Consider the following 24,616-nt stretch of genomic DNA (forward strand, 5'->3'; position numbering starts at 1 on the left):
GTGGCCGCGTCCAAGACCAGTTCTGAAAATAAAAGTGACTAAATCGCCCCCTCTTCCATTACTGAAGCATGTTTCTAGATGCCTTTGTGCGGCTGCTGATTCGAATGGAAATTTGCCCTTATGTCCTCTTAAACATTTCCCCTATTGGAAATATTTTTTTATCTTTTTGTATGTCATGTTTGATTGTTTTTTATATTTTTCAAAATGTCTTATTTTGAATTTTGAAGGTTGAAAGTTTTTTATTTAAAATCTTTTGAAACACATTGAAAATAATTGAATTTTCAAGATCTGAAATTAATCTCTATTCAAACTTTGATCCAAAGTTCCAAAAAAAATTTTATGATTTAATCACTCACGGGATCATAAGCGCAATTCTTAATAAAAGTGGGGTTGTTCATATGCGAAAAAGGGTATAAGACACAAGGGATTTGATGTTTTGTTATGGGCATTCGGGCAAAGGAAAATAAAACTTTTATTGTATTTGGGCAAAGCTTATCCATGGAACACGCGCAGTGCACAAAAAGTGGGTGTGCCCGTCAATCAATGACATTCCATGTAACAAATGTTATGTAACATTTAAAATGTGCTACGCTCGCTCGCTCGCTCGAAGCATTGTTTAAGTGACTTTGAATCGCCAATCCCAAAACAGGTTTGGATCGGTAGATTGGTGAATTGGATTAGATCTGGCTGAAAACGAGGTAAAAATAGAAAATAATTGAAAAAAATAAAAAAAAAATGAAAAAAGTGAGGATTCCTAACTGAACCGGCCAGAACCTGCTGACTAGAATGACTCCGTTGATTCCCGTTTGATATCACCATTTTTTTAAATCTTGACATGATGTAAGAAGGATGCGACCATTTGCCTAACATATAATAGTGGAGAGTAGACTGTGGGTTACATTGTAACTGAAAATAGTATAATGATTGTATCATGATGAACGATGGCGTTTTGGCAGTAAAAAACCAGTGTTCTAAAAGCTTGCTTGGTCACTTGCATCAGTCACTGGCTTGCCCAAGCCGGTTCATGGGGTTATTTGGCATTAAAATTCCATAAAAATATGATAAATGAGTGGGAATATGTCAGAATCAAGCGTGTGTGGTGCATCTTTAAACCCATACCAAAACCCCACTAGTTCCAATATAGCTCAAACAATTCGGAGCCAGCTTGCCAATTTTTTAAAACACTTTAGAATAATGTAACTTGATTGTAGTAACACAAATGACAAAAAATTAAACAATGGTAAAAACACTTTGATTTGATTGTATCAAGCGATACAAAAATAAAATAAAATAAATGTGACTAGGAAAAAAACTCAAGCTTAGATGATTAGCGCTTCACGATTTGTAATGCTAAGTCTTAGGCTCAATTCCTATCAAGATTAGAGGCCCTCTTGTCAACGACTCAGCCAAAAAAAACAAATTGTGAGTGGTTTTGGGGCAGTAGAAATGATTGTGGTTCTATTGAAGAGGCATCATGAATTTTGTTTGCTTGATAAAAAAAAATACATCTTGTGGACTGACATATTTTTTAAATAGGACCTTAGAAGCCGTATTTTGTTTGACTATGAAAAGGATAATGCTTAACTTTGGAAGTAGAAGATAAAATAAGTATGACCATGAATGTAAATTTGTTGTTTATAATATATCTAATTAAATCTATTGGACATGGATTTATTGATGAGATTGCTGAAAATTTCTTAAATAAGAATCCACCTACAGTTGTTACGGGCTTTTTTTACATAGGTTTCCATGCCAATGTTTCAATATTGAACGGTCGTCTATCGCTAGGGTTTCATGTGTTACTTAATAAAGGCATGCATTAAATTAAGGAAAATTGTTTCTTGCGGGCTGGACCCTATTTCTATAATATGTAATTCAGAGGTATAAAGCATCCATCTTAAAGATGGATGCAAATAGGTGGTCTATCTAAAAACAAATGTAACTGGCAGTCTAAATGTTTTTTTAATATACTTTTTATTTTTATTTTTTAGTTTATTTATTTTTCCATATTCATGATCTTCATGTTAAAAATTATTTGTTCTCTAAAACTTAAGATCAATTATATTTAAAAAATCTATTTATTGCCAAGCCCGCGTTTTTACAATATACAAGCTGGCATTATAGAAACCGTGTCCTTAAATTAATGTATGGTTGAGATGGCAAAATCCCCCGCAAGAGGACACTAAATCGAAGTGGGGCCTTCTTTGTGCTTGCTGTGTGGAAGAGTAGGGAAATAAGGAGTTTCCTCGTAATTGCAAGCAAACAAAGTGCAACTGGTTTGTTTTCTTTTCTTTTACAAACACCCTTCTTTTTTTCTTTTCTTTTTTTGTTGAACATCTACTATTCGGGGTAGACAATCGGTAAGGAACTTCTTTTATTGTTATGAAGCAACATAAGGGCTCATCTAGATCCACGAGGTAACAAATCCAAGTTTTGGATCAAAACCTTATTATGTTTGATTATGTTAAAATCTAGTTACTCAAGTAGGATTTCTTTGGATTGCTTTGAATGATGTCTAGATTATGCAAATCTCATATTTGGAGAATCTTTTTTGTATAAGGAAATATTTCCATACCTCCCCTACAACATTGAAGGTATATACTTCCTTCCAGCCAGCTCCCCAATTTAGATCAAGTGAACCACCATTTGATTTAGATTTGACGCCTCAGAGAATTTTATTTTTAGTTTTTTTTATAAATTGTATAAATATGAAATTTGATACATGTCATCTTCTCAATTAGGAGCACCTAAATAAAATATTAAAAATATTTTTAGATAAAATATAATAACCAAAATACCCCTTGAAGATTTCTGTGGTATTTTGATCATTTTATTTTATTCATAAATTGTATTATAGTGTATTCCCTCTTACATACTAACACAAATCATGTTTTGGATATATATATATATATATATATATATATATATATATATGAGGCTACATTTGATAATTATCAGCTTGTGATAGTTTTACCGTAGGATTAATAATGGCAATTGAAATTAGATCATTTGTTAGATTCTTTTTTACCATGGAATAGGTAAGCAAAATGCCGCTTTATATGGTTATATCTTAGTTTATCTAAAAACCCCGGCTGTGCCATTGGGCGAAGCTTAAAGCTGACAAACACATCCTTTATTGATGAACGGTTTAGATGAACACTCCTCCATTATAGCAGACAACGAGGAGAGAAAAGATTTACATCAAATATCCAATGTGGATGGTGGATTGTTGATGTGATATAGAGTTTGGCAGTAGTAAACCATAATGCACCACGATACATTTTTAACCCTATATAACTCTATTTTAAAAATCATTGAGTTGACTCGAAACCACTTGAATGAGTTCAAAACCCCTTGGTGGGTTGTCCAGGTATAAAGACCCAGACACCTCTTTTCCCATTAGTTTGCTTTTATTAGTTTTTTAGGTTAATTATGAAATTTTCTTTGACAATCGGGCAGTTCCGAACCTTTTATTAGTTTTTTAAGTTAATTATGAAATTTTCTTTGACAATCGGTCCGTTCCAACCTCATCAAAACTTGCGGAGAACCGACTTGGAGCAAGTCTAGTTTCTTAGAGCAATGATCCAAAACGCTATAGGCGTTTCCCATTTCTTGTGCAACATGGCCTTCCCGTTTCAAACACCAGTGGGAATAGAAGCCACAGACATTGATATATACACCTACCCTCTTTGTCCGATAACCTACTTGGGAGGAATTTTTTCAATTTGAAAATTTTCAAAAGAAAAAAATTTGAATACGGAGTTTTTTAAATCTTGGATCTTATCCACCAAAAATTGGACAGTCTCTTTCTCTTTCTAACTTTAAGATTTTATGTTTTTGGCAAGTGCATAGAGAGTGCGTTTTGAAAATTTTCATTATTGATGGATGAAAGACATTATATATCCAAAATTTGAATTTTCTAAAATTACTCCAAGATTGGGTTTACTTAAGGGAATATTTGGGATTGTCTATAAAGAGACAATTTATCTTTTGTATATGAAGTTCACAATCCTTCTCATTCGGATGTCAAATTGGATTGCTTGGAGTGAGTCATGAAGTCCGATAATATTTTTTTTAGAAATTTTGTGTCTATTCAATGATATGCTTACAACCACCATTTTGAAATTTAAGGGACAATAATAATTGCAATCTCCATATACAAGAGATAAATGGTCTCTTTATAGATAATCCCATAAATGAATAGTCACAATCCCATAAATGGATAGTATACTCATGCATGAGTATGAAACCTTTCAAAAACATGAGAACCAATAGTTGATGCCTTTTGTAAACATGAGCACCAATGGCAGCAATTCAAAAAAAAAATTAACACTTCAAATCTCCCAAAAAAATAGAAATTTATTAACGCTTAACTTTTCAACAATTTACCATTTTTCAATTATCTCGTAGTCATGTGTACTTTGATGGGTAACTTGAGATTAAATTAAAAAGACGAAAGGAGCACCTCTAAAATTTGCTAAAACATGTCTTTTTGTTATCTCAAATTTTATGATGGCTTCAAAATCTATTTTCAAAGTTTAAATTTTTTAAATTGTATAGATCCAGCAGGACAATAAACACTTGAAAATTTTGATAATAAATGTTCAAGAAGACCTGTTATAAAATGCACTATTTTTTGGACTGGGAATTCCTTTTTTTATTTTATTTTTCTTCATGTCCATGCATATTGAGATTGACATGATCAATTGGAGGATTCTCCTACACTGGAACGCTCTCTTCCAAGGTGCACCTCATTTCAATAGTATAAAGTCGTAACCTTATATAAACTTTTTCCTAAATTAAAGGATATATTCAAAGGGTTTTGTCAGCAAGGGTGGCAACATGCCCTGGAATGGGACAGAGCCATCGGTTGTCACGGTAGGGCTGGCCCAAGCCCGACCCTAGCGCTATTAGGGTCAGACCTAGCTCGACTGGTCACAAACAAATGAACAAATGAACAAAAGAAAAAAAGAAGGCTGGGCATCGTCGAAAGGCCCGGCACTGACTCTAGCCTGGCCCTCAAGTCATAGTTTGTGGCCCATGCCCTACTTTTTGAGTGATATGCCATTCGGCCCAATGTTACCCTTATTTGTCGGGGTACTCCTATATATGGAGTTATTTTTTAATATACTCAACATTTATTGGATACTCATGACCCTTGTTTTTTAATACAAAATTTTTTTAACAATAGTATTTTTTATCAATAGGAAGGGTAAAATATCTATTTTTATAATAAACTAGTGGCATCTTATTAGTGGATAAAAGTAATTAATGCTTTATGTGAGTAATGTCATCCTTTATATGCATGACATCGTTCTCTACTATAGTTAGTAAATTATTTTCTTTCTATCAAAAAATTCAACTTTATCTTTTGTTAATTACTTAAATAACTTCGAAATAAAAAAGTTACTATATTGTAGAGTAAAGGTACCAAGTGTCAAAAAAAAAATTGAATACATTGAAAACAATATTAAAAAAAAGATGTGATTAGTATGCGGCCCGCACATGTAGAAATACAGGCTTGTCAATAAATATACTTTTTAAATATAATTTGATCCTAATTTTTAGAGAATATATAATCTTTAACATGGAGATCATGAATACGATTTTTTCTTTTTTTGAAACCTAGCAATAATAATATATTGAAAAAACATGTAGACCGTTAGTTACAATTGTTTTTAGATGGACCACCTATTTGTATCCATCTTTAAGATGGATGCTCTATACCTCTAGACCGCATATTGTAGAAATGCGGTCCAGCTCGCATGAAACAATTGTTCTTATAAATACGGGTTTTGTTAGGGACTCCTATACACATGTTGTATTTGTTTAGGACTTCTAATTAGTTTGGAATTATAACTCTTTATGGTCAAATCTGTTGGGCTTATGTGGCCTTTAAAGGCTTTATGAGTGTGTAATGGAAAGCATTTATTATAGTGGAACATAAACTCAGTGGGAGTGTGGTCCCTCAAGGATCATACTAAGCAAATGATGTTTGCTGAAACCGGACTGTATTTGACGATCTAGGCCAATCGGTTGGAAAACCCAAGGTACCTGGGTATAAAGAATAAACTGATAAGGGTTTTGGGCTAGCCCTTGATAAGGTCGGAGCTTATGCCTGGATGAGTGAGCCGAAGGACTGTGTGACCCTTGTGTGTGATGGTAGGTCTACAGAGACGGGGCCCAAATCCTCATCCATGTTCCATCACACGACATGCATATCGATAGATCGTTCTAAAAAGCCAGTTATCCACTTTTGGATAAAGCATATGCATGTGCAAGAGAGATATCCCTATGCACCATAGAGCTGTGGACGCATCAGGTTGTAGTGATATTGACTCGTCTCTAGGGGAGGACCTGTAATCCACAAACTGGTATTGCTACCCCTTGGTTTATCAACCAGACTTTGGTGACCCGCTAATGAGCCCCTATTTGGACTGTAGGTCATGAGAAACACTGGGTCGGTTCGATAAAGCAAGTGTGGTCTGTAGTCCACAGTTGAAGGTGGAGTATCCCGTGATCGTTGATAGAATTTTTAGACCATATGGATTCACTTCCTATCATATTAATTTAATTGTGTTCATTTTATTATAGAAATTATTTTAGATTTATTATTTGAACTTTTATAAGTCATTTGATATTTTATTTATGATTTTTGGAATTATAAGAATGAAGTTATTGATTTTACAAATTATATAAAATTCGAATAATATTTAAAGACTATTTTAAAATATTTATAAAATTTTCATGGGGGCCCATAGTGCACATGGGCCCACCATGTGGCAAATGGTGGGGGCCCACATATGCCACATATGGGTGGCACGCCCCACCCATTGCTTTCTTTCTTATTACTTTGATATCAAGTTTTGTAATTTTTGGAAAGTCTATCTTATAAGCATATGGTCAAATATTGTTTGGAAAATATTGACCATATCTTATATTGATTATTGATAGAATATCTTGACTTGATATTTCTTGATATATTCTTATGGAATATATGAGATGGATAATGTAATTTTATGGAATGTATGATATCTTTAATAGATTTAATTTATTTAAATATATTGATGGGAAAATTGCTTAAGGAAAGGGAGATAATAGTTCATGCATATTCCATAATGTTGATGGCTCATTTATAGAATGGATAGCTCAGATCTCTCACCCCACATGTCACCTTGATCAACGGTCTAAATTCAATCCTAGAAAGAGGCAAACAATGGGAAACCCTAAATAAATCCTAATCCTAAAATTCACTATAAACTCTCTCTCTCTCCCCCATAAACTCTCTCTCTCTCCTCCCTAGGGGCCACCTCCCTCTCTCTCCTCTTTGATTTTCTCTCTTTAACTATCTCTCCTAGAAACCTTAGGGGGCATGCCCCAACCCTAGAGACTCTCCCTCACTCTCATGACCTAACCTAAGGGTTGGAAAAATTAGGGTTGGAGTCTAATTATTTTGGAGTTAAGGTTTTGTAGAGATTTAAGGGCGGTCACTTAGTTTGGCCGAAATTAGCTGTCCCGGTTCGAGATTGAAGCTAGACCGCTAATCCCGCACTATAGGATATGATAACTTGGTGTGGGGTGTAATAAGCCCGGTTGAGGTAATCTCCGACATCTTCTCTTTTACTTACTTGCTCTTTTATTTTATATTCTCAAGCATAGTATTAGGTTGTATAAATGGCATCAAGTAGTTGAGTTTTATTTTATTGTTGTGCTGTTTTATTTTGAAATATTTATTGATTGTACTAAGACCATCTATAAGTTATCTTTTTGCCAAAATAAAAAGGGGTGATTACTATCATTAAAAAAATAATAATAATTTGTATTCCCTGGCAAAATATCACATAGGCCTTTCTTTCTAGTCAAAATCCCATAATAATCAAATTGGCTCCTAGAAACATCGAGAACCTTATGGAACATTCTAAACATTATGGGTCATATGAGCATAGCAACTAGGGTCCTACAAGCCAATCCGCCCTAGTGATGCCCCCAATGTCACTGAGCCAGACCCACCACCAGTTCATACAGGGGATTTTGCTGTGTCCAACAACAATAGTTTGGTTCAATTCTAAGAAATATCAGGGGATCCAATTGACCTTTTTTTGTGGTTTTTATGTTACCTTAGATAAGTTTGGAAAGATTATAATCAAATTCGATAACTTGATTGGTTTTGAGTAGATTTGGTGGTTTTCATGGGGATTATGGACTACTCTTTATAGTTCACTAGGGTGGTATGGTTCCCATGGTTAAGGGTTACATGTTTCTTGGAATTTTATGGTTTAGGAATTAAAGGAATTAGCCAATTTCAAATTGGGTGTTTATAATTGTTCATCTTTGGCACACCTTGTTTTTCGAGGAACATGTAGGTGTCCAAGGAGTAGACGCCCGCAACACTTTTGACATTACAGGTTTTCCTGATACCAAATGGTTAGAGGGAACACCAGCCCATTTATGGAACATCCTTAAGATGACACGTCATCCCACTTCGTTTCCTTGGGTTTGTAAAACATGAGCTTTTTAGAATGTTTTTTCACGTTGGCCTTCATCAAACTCTGAACTGGATTTTCTAGCCATGACACTTGATCTTAGGCTTTCAAATCTTGAATTTTTTTGCCCTCTTTCTCTCTCATTTGTTTGTTTTTCCTCAGTTCCTTGCTCCCTTTAGCTAAGGTTTATATGAGAAAAGTTGCTTTTGCTGGGAAGGTTTTCCTAAAGGTTTTTTGGTCATTCTTTAAGAGTTTTTGAGCAGGCGGAAACATGTTGACATCATGTATGAGTTTTCCAACTCTTTTGTTTTAGAAAAATTTTATAAATCTTGAAAATAAGGAGCATGTTGGAAATAGAAGCAAGTGGCATGCGTGTGGTTTTTGAAATTACAAGATACAAAACATAGAATTTGAAATTGTTTATGAGAGAGATTTTTGAAAAACGAGCTGGTCAGTAGTTTAAACTCATACAATTAGCATCTAAACAGTTTTATGTTATGCAATGATTGACATCTTTGCAGTTTAACGTCGTACCCAGGACGGATCTTTGCAGTCTAATGTAACACCCTGGTTAGAGCTTTGTAGTTTAACGTTATGTTGAGGATAGATCTTCGCAGTTTAATGTCATGCCCAGGATGAATCTTCATATTTTTAAGTTTTAAATTGATTTTTCAAAGTGGATAACAGTTTAGGCTCATGCTCCGTAGAGCATTTTTTGAATGTTTTTAAAGTTTGTTTTTTTTTCTATCTTTCTCTTTAAAGATTTTGAAAGAAAATTTTGAGAATTATTTTTAAAATGTGACCATTTATGACCCCTCTCGTATACCTATGAGTTTTGCCAACTTCAGTTGGGAATTTTGAGAAGATGAATCATCAAATGCTCATTCTTCTTCCAACCTTGCCCCCCATGTTGCAATCTAGCGAGGAGGTCTCAAAGATTTATGAAAGAATAAATGTATCGGAGAATGCGAGATATTACCCTTGAGTGCTGAGGAGCTACTTGGACGTGCAATTTTGACTCTCCATTATTATTATTTTTCTTTTTCCTAGTTTTACTCCCGAAAAAAATTAAGAGACACTAATGGTAACCATTCAAGTTGACAAAATTAGTAAATATTATTCATGAACGAATTGAGCAATATAATAGAGAAGTAAATATTTTCAATACTGGCATTGTACGTCAAGTGGCCGATGGCATTGCTTGTATTCATGGTCTTGATGAAGTAATAGCGGGTGAATTAGTAGAATTTCGACTCTCTACTACTGATCTTTTGAACTTCAAATGTTCGAAATCCTTCAGCTTTACTTGGAAAGTTCTTTAACCATGATTTGTCAGACTAATGCCCCTTGACTTTGCTTTGTGCATTAGAACAACTTTGAATTGAAACATATGACATCTTATTTATTTTCTTTGATATATTGGACCCCTTTTTTACTTTAATAAATTTTATCTGTCTTCATTTTACTATTGGAATTCTATTGGCCTCATTGACTTTTGGATTTTTTTTTTCTTTTTGCCCTGTTTGCACATGGTTCTTTTTGGATTTTCAGCCTAGTGGCCTTTCATCCAATACTTGGAGTTCCATTTTTTATCTTCAACTTGGCATGATCTTTCTTTTTATATTTTTTTGTTCATCATATAATTTGACTTCGATGGATGGTTGAGGCCTTCGACATGTAACTTTCAGTGGCTTTTCCCTTCTAATCCCCTTTGCTTGAAGATGGGTCTTCTTTTTTATTTTCCTTTTTTTTTAAAAAAATATTACTCGTACTTTGTTCGTTTATAATTCGCCCTTGGACTAGGTCAAGACTTCCTTGCTTGCCCTTGAAAACTCAGTCCATCTTTCCTATTGTCCGGGTAGTAGGAGGGTCCTAATCTTGGTTATCATTGGATCTCCCTTGTCTCTCAATCGATATCCAACAGCTCTTTGACAATAGTTGCAGGGAACCATTGTACTTTTTCTTTTTGAACTGCACTTGAAGTTCGACTTTCAGATTCGGAACAACTTTTGGTTTTTCTTAGTCCTCCAGTCTCTTGCTTTGATAGTGAAATCCATTTGAAAGACCCTAACAATAATCTCTCTTCTTACAAAATTGAGAACTTTCGGACTATCCATTGAAGCTCGAGATTTACACCGTGGAAACTCTTCTTGGTTCTAGTAACTAAAAGAGGAAAACATAAATACATCGGACTCTCGACATACGAAAAGTGAACAATCGGTGCTAAAATGGGATATCAGATCTATAAAAGACATGTAACTCCTATCAGTCTTATATATATAAGGGAAAAGTTTATATAGAGTTGAGGCTCTAAACAATCAAATTTGAGCCTACCTAAAACATTTCACTAGAAGAGGTTGTTTTGATGTTGAAATATCTTCAAATTGGTCATTTTGACATCAAGATGCATGGGCATGAGAAACAAATAAATTGCAAGTTTTGGAAATAGTGTATTTTGTTACGCATTTTTGGACCGTAAATTTTCAAGTTTTCATATATATCTTGATTTACACTATTTTTTAATCTTTAAATTTTATAAATAAATATGAAGATATATTTTAAAGCTATTACAAAGATTTCTAACATTAAAACTACATTTTTTGACACAAGGTAGGCTTTAATTTGATTGTTTAGAGCCTAGGCTCTATATAAACGACACCCTATATATAAATCTTTCCTTTTTTTTTTCTTTTTTTTTCTTTTTTTTTTTTTGTCGTTTATGCTGCCGTGGGACTCCTAAAGTGTCCTACAATAGTGAATGCATTATTTAGATTTTTCAATGCAAGGGTTGCAGCGTAAAGAAAATCTATCGTCTTTGTCCTTGTCCTTTCATAACCATCGCAAAGGATGCAACTTACGCAATACACACGTGCACTCTCTCTGTCCAAAGGCCGGCAAATAGGGGTGGCAATGGACCCTGACCCAACCCGGGACCTGTCCGGCATATTCAACATGGGTTGGGAAGGGGTCTAGCATTTGGATCCGATTGGTCGGGTCCCGGTCTAAAACTTAGACCTGAACATTGTATGGGTCCGAGTTCAGCTGGACCCGAACCGTACCCGTAAACTGTTAGAGATAAAATACTTTACTTTAAGCCTTATTCATTTGAGTATATTAAGAATCGTATATAATTAGAACTAGAAGTCATCTTTAGCTATTATACGGCAAATCACACGACTTGAAATCTAATAGCGGGTGATTGTAACATTGTTGTCAATAATACAGGTATATGATGGTAAAAAAAAGACAAAAAAAAAAAAGAAGCTTCTAATGTGGGTGACAATGGACCCGAAACCCGATGGAGTAGATCCGAGATCCGACGGATACGGGTATGGATCAAATCTTTGGACCCGACGGGTCGGATCCAGATCCAAAACCTGGACCCGAATCTATTCGGGTCTTGATCACGGCCTGGGTCGAGCCGAACCTGACCCGTTGCCACCCCTACCAATAAACAAGAGTCCCTCGCAAACAAGACTGACTAAGCATCGGCTCTCTCTCCCACACATCTAAGTGTGTTTGCACGTGCATGGTTCGGCCAATTAGACCCGGTTTATTACTTGCTCTGGTGGTAGTAGAGTAGTGGTTCACCACTCAATTGCTACACTTTTCCAAATTGCACTCATAGAGGAGGGGTTTCGTTTTATGACAAACCTGATCGTTATTAGTAACATACACTGGGTGGATATCCACAATGGAGAAATTCAATTGGTTACTCTCCAAGTTTAGAAAATAAAATAGAGACAAAATATTTATATAATAATACATGCTCTTTTTTTTCAAACATCAAATGTCAAAAAGCATATTGGTTGGGTAGTCCGACATTGAAAAACCTCTTAATCAGAGGTCCTCGGTTAGATCCTCTTGATGTTTTTGTTTTTTTTTTTTTTAATTATTCTTTAAAAAAAAAAAAAAACTCATGTTTCTTAACCTTATAATAATAAAAAGGGAAAATTACAAAAACTCTTGAGCAGCCGACTTTTTAGACAACTTCTCCCCAACCAATTTTTTTCTCTTAATTTTTACCCCAAAATTAACTTTCCTCGCAAATACCCCTCAGTCAAATACGTTATATTTTTTTGACAAAAATATAATATACTATACATAAAAAATTATGTTGGGCCAGACATGACGTGAACTCACGAACAGAGTGCCGAACCCCGTGTGAAGACAGCCTCAGGCCAATAACTAAAGTGCTGGACCGAGACATGGTTATGCCTCACCGAGCGAAAAACTGTCGCACTGAGAGAACAAAGTTCTGGAGGGGGACATGGTTATGCATGGCCAAGAGAAAAAAGTGACGGACTGAGAGAAAAAAGCGTCCGACTGACAGAATAGTGTAGGACCGAGACATGGCCAGACCCAAAATATGCAAGTCAAAATGTGTCGAACGACATGTAAAATATGTTGGACACCTTATTTTCCAGGAACAATTGTCTTGGACCGCCTTTAAGAATTGTCGAACCCTTAAGTTTTCTAGAAACATTTAGTGCCAGACCGACTTAATAAAGTGCCTTACCCCAATTTTTCAATAACCCCATTGTCGGGAAAGAGGCATTTTAACTTAGGAGAGGATATTTTCATCTTTTTTTTATTTTTATCTTGATTTGGGGGGCATTTGCTAGAAAAATATGTATTGGCGTAAAAGTTGTGAACAAAAATTTAGTTGGGGGGAGGTTGTCTATAAAGTTCAAGTTGGGGGGTATCTGCAATTTTTCCTAATGAAAAAAACAAAAAAAAGAAGATCGTCTCATGGGTTTTACAAAAGGGTACAATTTATATAGAGTCGAGGCTATAAACAATCAAATTAGAGCCCACCTTCAAATAGTGTCGAGAAATGTGGTTTCAATATTGGAAATCTTTGATTAACCTTAAAATATATTTTCATCTTTAACTATGAAATTTAAAGCTTAAAAAATAGTGTACATCGAGTATATGTATGAAAACTTGAATAACAAAAAAATTGACAGTCTAAAAATGCATTACAAGATGCACTATTTCCAAAACTTGAAATCCATTTTTTTCTCAAGTCCCTGCATCTTGATGTCGAACGATCAATTTGAGGATATTTAGGCATCAAAACAATATCTTCTAGTGAAAATTTTGAAGTAGGCTCTAATTTGATTGTTTGGAGCCTAAGCTCTATATAAACTTTTCCCTTTTAAAAATGAGGTTTGTTGTGGGGGAGGGCGGGGGCTCAAACCCCAATGTTGGAAGTTCACGTGAACTCTGCTCAAAGTGCCACCTAAATGTGTGTGACTGAAAATCTGACTATTAATATATATAAAATCTACAAGCATGGTGTACATCATGCTTGGGAAAAACACTCCTCGCCCATGGGACGAGGCCGAGTGGACTCGATTAAGTCCCGGTAGACTGGGCTACAGTGTCAGCGAATGGCCCAGATTGAATTTGGGCCGATCTGACGGTCACGAACTCATTTCGTATTTGAATTTTCATTTTGTTTCTACAAATCTAAATCATTCAAAAATAGAAGGATATAATACAATTTTAAAAATAATTCGAGGGTATTTTGGTCAATTTATATTTTACGAATTATTTTTTTATATTTTTATTAGGTGCGCCTTGATGAGAAGAATGAATGCCTATAATTTCAAGTAATTTGGATATGTAGAAAAAAAAAAAATTCAAATACGAAATGAAATGTAACCATCATATCAGCCCCAATTGAATCTAGGCTATTAGCAGGCACTGTAGAGTAGACCCATTAGCCTACAACTACATATGAGCCCAACGGTCAATGGCAATTGAAATTAGACCATTTGTTAGGTTCTGTTTTACCACGGAGAAGGTAAGCAAAATGTCGCTTTATATGGTTGCATCTTAGTTTATCTGAAAACACTCGTTGTGCCATTTGGCGATACTTAAAGCTGACAAACACATCCTTTATCAATGGACGGTTCTCTCTCTCTCTCTCTCTCTCTCTCTCTCTCTCTCTCTCTCTCTCTCTCTCTCTCTCTCTCTCTCTCTCTCTCTCTCTCTCTTTCTTTTAGTGTGCTTCTAATAATTCATTGCACGTTCCTTTTCCCTTTATCTAGAGGACCTTACAGACCAAAGTACCAAATCAAGAGGACGAAAGAAATGCAACATAGGAGCAGTGCAATTGAATTGGGGCTCTTGGGTGAAAATGATTAGAGCATTTACAGAGAGGAAAGATAGGAATTGAGAAGGTCCAGAGACACTAGAGAGAGAAGAAGAATTGGAAGATTTTGTTTTGGGTCAAAAAGGAAAAGAGTTTTAGTCTTGAGTAGGGGTACTCCAAGTGTTGATAAAAGGTTGAGGTGGTGGCTGCTCTTGGGTTGTTACTATAGGTAAAAGGTAAGTAAAAAGTCACCAATTGCTTGAGAGTTCGCCTATGAGAGAACTCGTGTCCATCGAAGTTTGAGTGAATTTCAACACCTACGAGGGGGAGAGGAGTGATGGAGACAGAAGAAGTTAAGGATGGAGTAAAGTGTCCTTCGTAAGCTCAAATTCTTCGCTCTTCTACTAGGTTTGATCATTGTGTTGGTCTAGTGATTATGGTAGGTGATAATGTTGTCAAAGATAGATTCCAACGTATCAAATCTAGTTTTGTCATATCTTTTCTCTCCAAAGGTACATACATTGTGGCTTTTCAGAGACGGGTGGATAAATCTTGGACTTCAACCCATAGCCTATGTAGAAGTATCCCTAGAAATAAAGCTATATGTTTTCTTAGATCAAGCAATGAAGTAGACAAACTGATAAGACAATTTTTGGAGATTCCAGGTGTGGAGTTGATAGCCAAAAAATGGGTCCCAGCAATGGAAAAATCTCGTAGTAAACCTATATCTACATATTTTTCAGTGAGCGATATACCAGTTATAGCATGGTTGATGGAAGTTTTTAAAGAAATTGCCAGCTTATGTGGGATACTGATTAAGATTGATTGGACAAAGACATCTTATCACGCACTGATATTTCAAGTAGAGAAAAAAGAAGTCAAGAGTCCTATCTCCTGTATTATGAAAGTTGGTCTATTTGATTTTCTCTTGACCTTTAAGGAAATCAGCTCCACACAAGACAAGATCAACCAAAACAATGATGCCAGTAATTGTGCTTATTTGAATGTCCCTAATTTCAATGAAGCACAAAGCATGGGGATCTCTATGAGCATCAATGGCTGACCTAGTACGACGACACGAAAACCTCAAGAATTGAATCATCTCAGAGCAATCTTAACCGTTCATCACAATCAAGAACCACTTTATCGGAAAATGCATTGTTCAATGGTGGATAGTAAAGTATGATGCCAACAAAAGCTTGAATGTTATATCTCAAAATTCAAATGAACAGTCAGCTCCCATCTCTATCAAAAATAAATTTGTTGTACTCAAAGATCTACCTAGCTGTGTTGGGGACATGTGTATGGAAGGACACGACCAATGAAAGCAGAGTCTCCCAATGAAATCTCAAGTCTGCCATCATGAAGCAAAGTCTCCCAAGGGGCCAATCTCTAGTGTGTTTGCTGGTTCCCTCCTTAACCACCCCCAACTATCCCTTTCATCGACAAAAGGCAAAGAAAAATCTATGTGGCCATGGTGCACAAGAAGAAGATTCTAATGAAAAGAGTGGCTTCAAAACCTTTGAAATCCCCAAAGAAAACTAATAACCCAGAGCCTAGCCATTAACCCTTGATTGATTACAACTTTGAAGAGAAGAAAAATTCTAAACCCTTGATATATGATAAGAGTGAGAACTTGCATTGGGATGGAAATGTCTTTCAACAACATTTGAAAGAAGTAGAGCCTATGGAAATGGCATGTGGTGGAAACAATGAGGAAGTTGAAGAACTGGTCATGGCAATCCCCTTGGCCTATCACTTACTAGATGAACCCCCCCAAAGGATGAAGAAGACGATGAGCTCAGAAGCTTATGTAAGAACCCAGACGTTTTTGGCATGTATGAGGAAGCCACCGTGCGTGCAAGAGATGCAGTCGTGCCTGAAAGGAGAAGCCACTGTGCGTGAAAGGAGAAGCCGTTGTGCGTGCATGGGATGCCGCCGTGCATGAAAGGAGAAGCCGATGTGCGTGCAAGGGATGCCGCCGTGTGTGAAAGAAGAAGCTGTCGTGCGTGAAAGGAGAAGCTGTTGTGCGTACAAGGGGAAGCCGACGTGTGTGCAAGGGATGCCACCGCATGTGAAAGGAGAAGCCGCCGTGCGTAAAAGGAGAAGCCGTTGTGCATGCAAAGGATGCCGTAGTGCGTGTAAGGAGCACCGCCATGCGCGACACCACCATGAGCAACAAAGAGTTCATGATTATTTGCATGTTTCTAATGTGTCAAGTGGCACCTGCATGTCCCTTTGAGGATACTTAGCTTTTGCATGACTGCCACCTCCTCCCTTTTGGGCTATTTAAGCCCATTCTCACCCTTCCTTAAGCCTTTACTCTCTCTCTCTCTCTCACACATGCCCAAGCCTTGAGGCCCTTGGCCCAACCATCTTTAGAGCTTGGCCTTGGAGTGCATTGGGAGTCTTTGTAGTACAGTAAGTGGATTAAGATCTATGTTTCATGCTTTGTTTGAATGCATGTTCAATTTAATTGTTAAAGTATGAAATTGAGTAGAAATATGAATGCACTTGGGGAACCATGCTTTTGAAATTTGGTTATTCATGCACTCTATTTTCCAGTATTATGACTCTCCATTGGGCAATTGTTTGAGAATTGAGAATACCTCTGTTAACCATGAAATTTTGTGGGGAAGTACCCTTTTGAGTCTATTTCAGAGGGAAAAGACCTCAAATCAATATTTCTTGTGATTGGAAAGTTATGAGACTTTTACTAGAAAATGTCAAATCTATGATATGAAATTCCAGAAACTCTATATGTTTTTGTAATGAATGTTTCACTGACCAAATCATATCCAAATGAACTCAAACTACTTTTGAATGAAATATGAGTGAGTGTACTTCAAAAATAGCTTTGGAACCGTGTCAAAATTTGCTATGATTTGGAAATTATGTTCCTTTTCTTATGAAGGTATTACTGTTGTGGTTGCAGGAAATTTTCAGAACTGTTACATGTTTTTATAATGAACTGTTCACTGACCAAATCATGTCCAAATGAGCTCAAACAATTTTAAATGAAAGATGAGCGAGTTTATTTCAAAAATTATTTTGAAACCTGTCGAAATTCTCTATGTTTTAGAAATTATGTTTCTTTTCCTTTAAAGGTGTCACTGTTATGGTTGCAGGGAATCTCTAGAACTGTTATATGTTTTTATAATGAACTGTTTACTGACCAAATCGTGTCCAAATGAGCTCAAACTACTTTTAATGAAAGATGAGTGAGTCCACTTAAAAATTAATTTTGGAACCATGTCAAAATTCTCTATGGTTTGGAAATTATATTTCTTTTCCTATGAAGGTTTAATTGTTATGGTTGCAGGGAATTTCCAGAACTGTTTCATGTTGTTGTAATGAACTGTTTACTGACCAAATCTTGCCCAAATTAGCTCAAATCACTTTTTAATGAAATATGAGTGAGTTTATTTCAAAAATAGTTTGGGAACCATGTTTAAATTCTATGTGGTCTAAAAACTATGCTAAAAATGATGGACAATGCTCACTTCTCAAACTAGCAGAATAATTCGCAAGTGTTATAAATGAGCCTGATGATTTGTATTCTGCCCTAGATATATGTGGGTGTGTATTAAAGTATGCTCGGTGGTGATAAAAATGTATGATAATGAGGCGGGCTTTGTTATGATATAAAAGCATGTTGTAAGATATGCCCTATTATGACATGTGTATATGACTATGATGCACAATTTGTAGTGATATGTATGCATGATTCTAAGACAAGCTAAGTGATATGTGCTCTCTCGGCATGCCTTGAGTGTATTTCATGATAAGAATATGCTCTGATAAGAATGTGCTCTGATAAGTGGCACTACTCATGGGCTACCAGTTGGTAGTGTAATGTGATCACTTTGATGTGAATGTGATAAGTGGCACTATGCACGGGTTACCCATTGGTAGTGTAATCTAATCCGATAAGAAAGTTTTGTCGGCAGTTGAGAGCTTTCTTTAACCCCCGATGATAGGAAGGGAGTCAGGATGTGAGTCACATGGGAGGGTCGCGTCCCCCACTATGTGCATATGGTACTATGCAATGGGTCATTCATTAGTAGTGTAATGCCCTCCAACAAGAGAACCATTTAGGGTTGTGTCTTGCAAGGCTTCCACCTATCAAAAGCCTCAAAGCATGCTGGAGACTGTGTGTGTGTGTGCGCGAAGGCATTACAAAATATGTCATCCACTTGTCAATGTTTTCCCTCTTGAGAGATGGTAGAAGCCCCAAGCAATGAGACTGGCTTGGCCTGATAAATAGGGCTTCTACCTCGAGAGTAGGGAACTAGGGAGTGAGTTGGTTAATGCCTGCTAATGTTGTGTATACCTGTTATGCTTGTCAAGCTATATTTATGATAATCTATTATGATGCTCGTGATGGAAAGATTTGATAAATATCTAGTGTATATGATGTCTGCATTGTAATTGCTCATCCTTGAAAAGAATCACTCACGACTTATTGTTAGATATAATTGTAACACATGACATCTGGATCTACATACTGGGTTTTAAAGCTCATTCCTTTAACTTCCATCCATGTAGATTGATAGCAGCAGGTCGAGAACAGGTGGCACGGGGACAGCGACTGGTGGTTGGAGCCGCATTATTTTTTTAAAGTTTCTGGCTACGGTATGTTTCAGAATGGCAGCTCGGCCATAGTTTTTGTTTAATTCTGAAAGTTACGTAATGAATTGGGTCTTTGATGCTCGGAACTCTTTTGTAATACTTTGGAAACTTTATGCATAGTGTATTTACAGTATGAGGACTGGGTTGTCCAGCTTTTGATGTATATGTGTGTGATATGGAAGTTTTGTTTTCTTTTGTGGTTTACTTTGATTACCATTTTAGCTAAGGCGTTGAGCGCACTACCACCTGAGTGGCATTCACTACCCTAGATCACGGTCCCGCACTCTGTTGCCCTCTAGCAAGTATAACAAGGGTCAGGAGGCGGGGTCGTGACAGCTTACCAGTAGTCATGCATCTCTCAGAAGTTAGCAAGGTCGTTGATGCGTTGAATCTTTATTACGAAAACTCTTTAGACTCTATCACCGAAATGTTACAGAAAGATCATGACAAGGATGTTTATGCACAACTTGGAGGCTCAAAATTGCAAAAATCAAAGCACAAAGGGCGAATGCAAAGGGAGCTCGACAATTTGGTATGCTCTATGAACTACGACATGGTCTTTCTTAATGGGTGCACTCGCACTGTTTCTGAACCCTAGGATACTGTGTTTGCTGGTTCATCTAAGATCACCAGGCACATTAGAGGTTATGTCTCAGAATGAAAATACTATGCCGGAATGTTCGGGGCCTCAATAGTAGTAGATAGAAAAAATAGATCTTTTTTTTTGTTAGGCAGGAAAAACCTAACATTTTGATACATGAATCAAAGATGGACGCCCTGAATTTTCAATCTGCTAAATTAGTTTTGGGAAGGAGACAATGGACTTTGTGGGTTTTGATTCTGGTGGCTTATTAGGTTGTTTGTGGGTCATATGGGACTCGAATGTGGTTCAAAAAGATGATTGTGTTTTAAATGAAAGGCATAACTTTTCTGGCCCTGTGGATGGTTTTAAATGGTATTTAACAAATGTATATGGTTCGAACCGTCCCAATGAAAGCACAATTTTTTGATGAACTGAATGCTTTGACCAATTTCGTTAATGTGCCATGGTGCATTGGGTGTGATTCAATGGCTCAGTGAATCCTCATTTAATCCTAGTATCTCTCCTTGTATGTGTATTTTTAATTATTTTATTCAGAATAATGAACTTCTGGATATTCCTTCTATTGGAGCGGCCTACACCTGGTCAAACTATGCACTTTCGGACCCTACCCTTACCTGCTTGGATAGGTTCTAAGTGACCAACTCCTTTCTTAATAAGTTTCCAAAACTTTATATTAAGCATTAGTGAAAATTTTCTCCGATTGTATCCCTCTCCTGTTAAATTTGGTGGGTATGAAGTTACACTTGGTCAAACTATGCACTTTCAGACCCTACCCTTACCTGCTTGGATAGGTTCTAGGTGACCAACTCCTTTCTAAATAAGTTTCCAAATCTTTATATTAAAGCATTAGTGAAAATTGCCTCCGATCATATCCCTCTCCTGTTGAATTTGGTGGGTATAAAGTTTGGCCCATCACCTTTTAGAATGGAGCTAAATTGATTATCAAATATAAAATTTATTAAGTTAGTGGAAGAGTTTTGGCAAAATACCAAGATAAAAGGTTGGGTGGGTCATCAATTTACTACTAAATTGAAAATGCTAAAGAATGAAATATGGTAATGGAAAAAAGAATATTGGGATAACCTACAATACAAAATTGCAGTGACAAAAAGAATATTGAAGAGATCCAATTTATGGGAGGATCAGTGTCACCAAAAACAACACTGAGGGAAATAAACAACTATCTTGCGTTCTTGCATGACTTTATGAAATTGGAAGAAATATATTGAAGGCAAAGATCTAGAGTAAAATGGTTAAAGGAAGAAGATAGAAATACTAAATTCTTTCATGCTATTGTTAATGTTAAAAAAAAGAGGTAACTCTATTAGTAAAATTAAAATGGGAGATGTAGAGCTTGTTGAACCAGGTAGTATTGAAATAAGTTTAATTAACTATTTCAATGAAGCTTTTACAGGGGAAAAAAGAAATTATTTTAGTCTTGAGAATTTCATCTTTGATAGTTTGCCTTCAGAAAAGGTTTTATGGCTGGAATGACCTTTCGAAATGGATGAGATAAACGATGTTGTCTTCTCTTTATGGAGGGATATATCAACGAGGCTAGACGGTTTTCCTTTAGCCTTTTTTCAAATCGTTTGGGAGCTTCTAAAGGATGATCTTTTTTTACTCATAGATGAATTTTATTACAGAGGTAAAATCTCAACAACAGTTAATTCTACCTTTGTTGCTTTAATTCCCAAGAAATATGTTATAGAGAGTGTGAATGACATAAAGCCTATTAGCCTACCGGGGAGTTTCTATAAAATTATTACAAATATTTTAGCAAATTGATTGAGAGAAGTATTGCATCTAGTTGTGAAAGGTCCTCAGTTTGCTTTCCTTAAATACATACATATTATGGACAGTATCTTAATGACACACGAATACATGCACTTAAGGTTGAAAGAGCAAAAAACATGTATTCTATGTAAAATTGATTTTGAAAAAGCATATAACAAAGTTGATCGTCATGTTCTACCATGAAATCTTAGGGAAGTTGGGTTTTAGATCACGTTGGAGAGTGTGGATCCAGGGATGTCTAATGTCAACTCATGTCTCGATCATTTTTAATGAAAAATATTGGGGTTATTTTAAAGCATCAAAAGGCATTCGGCTAGGAGATTCTTTGTTGCCATACTTATATACTATTGTGGCTTAAAGTTTTAGTACTATGCTGAATTCTATGGTGAATAGAGGCCTCATTTCTGGATTTAATGTTGGTAAACTAACAATCTCTCATTTATAGTATGCAAATGATACTATTATCTTTTGTAACCTAGAGGAAGAAGAAGTAAGGAATTTGTAGTGTTCTTAAAGTGTATGGAAATAGCAACAGGTCTCAAAGTAAACTTTGAAAAGATAAATTTGATTGGGATTGGAGTTTCAGAGAACATGATTTCATCTTTGGCATAAATTCTTAGATGTACTAGGTTTCCTTGCAAATATTTGGGTATTCCTTTATTTGAAGGAAATCAATCGACAACTATTTAGGATCCTATTATTGATAGATTTAATAAGAAACTAGATTCATGGAAGTTTAAAGTATTCTCGTTTGGAGGAAGATCTACTCTTACCAAGTTTACTTTGTCCAACTTACCCATCTATTTTATGTCCATTTTCAGAATGCAGAAGCAGTCGGTGAAGACTTTGGACAACATTATGAGATCTTTTTTATGAGGCAACGTAGGAATACAAAAAAAACTGAAATTCGTGAATTGGGAAAATGTATGCACTTCCAAGAGAAATGGGAGTCTAGGAGTTAAAAAGCTCAAATTGATGAACACTAGCCTGTTGATTAAGTGGAGGTGGTGCTTCCAAAATCAATAAGATAGCTTATGGGGAAAGGTGTTATATGGAGTAGATGTATTGACTTGCCTCATTAAAAGTTCAAGATCTAAAGTTGGTTTTTGAAGTATTTGGAATGGAATTGATGTGTGCCGATCATTATATGTTAGCTATGTTCGCAAAGTGGTTGGAAAAAGTGATCATACCTTGTTCTGGTTTGATAAGTGGTTGGGAGACCTAACTCTTCAAGATTCTTTCCCTAAAGTCTTCTCCAAAGTCGACAATCCATTGGCCTCAGTGAAAGATCTCAAAGGAGCTGATTTTACTAACTCTTCTTGGAATATTGTTTGCAGGTACAGGAGGGTCTGAAATTCTTTCTTTCATTAGTTCCAATTGCTTATGATGCATACTTTTTTTTATGTTCCCAATAAAGATGATCGATTGGTGTGGGAACTCACAACTTCAGGGAATTTTTCAATTAAGTCTGTCTATTGACTGCTGCATGAGGATAATCACAGAGTGATTGATCATAGTTTAACAAGAATATGGAATTTGCAGGTGCCGCTAAAGGTTCAATTATTTTTGTGGGTAGCTCTTCAAAAAAACTGTATATTGTGGATAACTTTAGTAAGAGAGGTTTCATAATTGTCAATGTTTGGAGGCTATGTTTGAGGGATAACAAAAGTGTATACTATATTCTTTTACATTGTCCTTTCACATTAAGCATTTGGGATCGGTATAAAAAGTTGTTGAAACTAAGTATCTTGATCCCACAAAGCCCATAGTTGATCCTCTCGCAATGGATGAACCCTAGTTTGTCAAAAATTGGCACCGTGCAATGGAGAGCATTACGGGTGAGCACTACTTGGAATATTTGGACAGAGAGAAATAGAAGAACATTTGAAGGGACACAAAGTGAGATTAAAGGTTTGAAGTCCAACACCTTAGCGACAACAGTTGAATAGTTTTCAACAAATAAGGATTATAAGTTTATTCCAAAATCACATATTTTTTGAGTTGTCTCATTGTTTTAGGGAGTCTAATATAGAAGCTAATGCTTTAGCAAAGGGTGATATGCACCAACATTCATTGGTGATTACATCCTTTTCTTCTTGAGCCTCCTTGTAATCGTTCTTGGGTGAATGAAATTCATTGTAATTAATTTTTTTTTTAAAAAAAGATAGTAGAGATGAACGTTCCTCCATTATAGCAGACAATGAAGAGAGGAAAGGTTTCCATCAAATATCCAGAGTGGTGGATTGTTGACGTGATATAGAGTTTGGTGGTTGTAAACCACAATGCACCATGATACATTTTTAACCTTATACAGCTATTTTAAAATAACCGAGTTGACTCGCAACCACTTGAATGAGTTGGAAATCCTTTGGCGGGTTGTTCGGGTATAAAGACCCAGACTTCTCTATTCTCATTAGCATGCTTTTTATTAGTTCTTTAGGTTAATCATGAAATTTTTCTCGACAATCGATCAATTCAGACCGAGATCAAAATCTATAGAGAACTGACCTGGGTAGCAAGTCTAGTTTCTAAAAACATTTGATCCAAAATGTTGTAGGTGTTTCCCATTTCTTGTGCAACGTGGCCTTCCCATCTCAAACACGGTTGGGAATAGAAGTACCATACATTGATACATGCACCTGCTCCCTCAGTCAGAAAACCTACTTGGGAGGAATTTTTCAATCTGAAAATTTGAGAACCACCTAAGAATTGCTAGGTGATTATTTTTAGATGAAAAAAAATTGAATATGGAGTTTTTTAACACTTGGATCTTATCCACCAAAAATTAGACGATCTCTATTCAACTTAATAGATTTTTATTTTTGGCAAGTGCATAGAGAGTGCAATTTGGAAATTTTTTATATTGCTGAATGAAAGATGTTACGTACCCAAAATTTGAATTTCCTAAAATTTCTCCTATATTGGTTAAGATACCCGAGGGACTAAATCGATAGTATACTCATACTTGAGTATGAAATCTTTCAAAAAACACGAGCA

The sequence above is a fragment of the Amborella trichopoda genome, chromosome 2, assembly GCF_054954075.1.
Source record: "Amborella trichopoda isolate Santa Cruz 75 chromosome 2, AtrichopodaSantaCruz75HAP2 v2.0, whole genome shotgun sequence".
Taxonomy (NCBI): Eukaryota; Viridiplantae; Streptophyta; class Magnoliopsida; order Amborellales; family Amborellaceae; genus Amborella; species Amborella trichopoda.